We start from the raw sequence: 670 nt of genomic DNA on the forward strand, positions 1-670 counted from the left end.
CGGCCAAGCCTGGCGGGGCGCAGAGCCGTGTCACTGACATGGTGGGCAGGGGGCCCTCGGCTTCCACGGTCCCTGAGCCCCTCCGGCTGGAGCTCAGGACGCCAGAGGCCCTGGGGGCTGGCAGGCGGGGGGGCGTGAGGAGGGGACAGGGAGCCCTGCCTCCCGCCTGGGCCTGTCTCAGGGAGGAGCCCTGAGGTAGAAGGGAGGCCTGAGCCAGTGGAGACGACTCACACGGGGCTCAGCCCGTGGCTCTCAGGGTCCCTGGAGGAGGCCCCACAGCCACACGCCCGGCTCCCTGCTCAGGCCGTGCTCCCCTCCGCGCTGGTGTGTCAGGGGGTCCACAGCCCCATGTGGGGGTGTGGCCTGGGCTGGGGCCTGGGCACAGATCCCTGCCCCCACATTGAGGCCACGGAATCGCACAGAACCCTGGCAAGGCCTTGACTGCTCGTCCACTCAACTGCCAGCCAGACGGCCATGACCTTAAGGGACCTGAAGAAATTTAGCAAATTCAACTGTGACCTGGTTTCTCCTGTGAAAACTGGGCGCCTGGCCCTGGGGTGAGTTGGGGGACTGGTGGGGAGGGCGGAGGGCAGAAGCCTCCTCACTGTCAGGGTGCCCGCCTGGCAGGCGCGGCTGGAGGCCTGCACACCCGGACAGCCTGGCAGGCGGG

Source organism: Myotis davidii, unplaced genomic scaffold, assembly GCF_000327345.1.
Source record: "Myotis davidii unplaced genomic scaffold, ASM32734v1 scaffold1364, whole genome shotgun sequence".
Classification (NCBI taxonomy): domain Eukaryota; kingdom Metazoa; phylum Chordata; class Mammalia; order Chiroptera; family Vespertilionidae; genus Myotis; species Myotis davidii.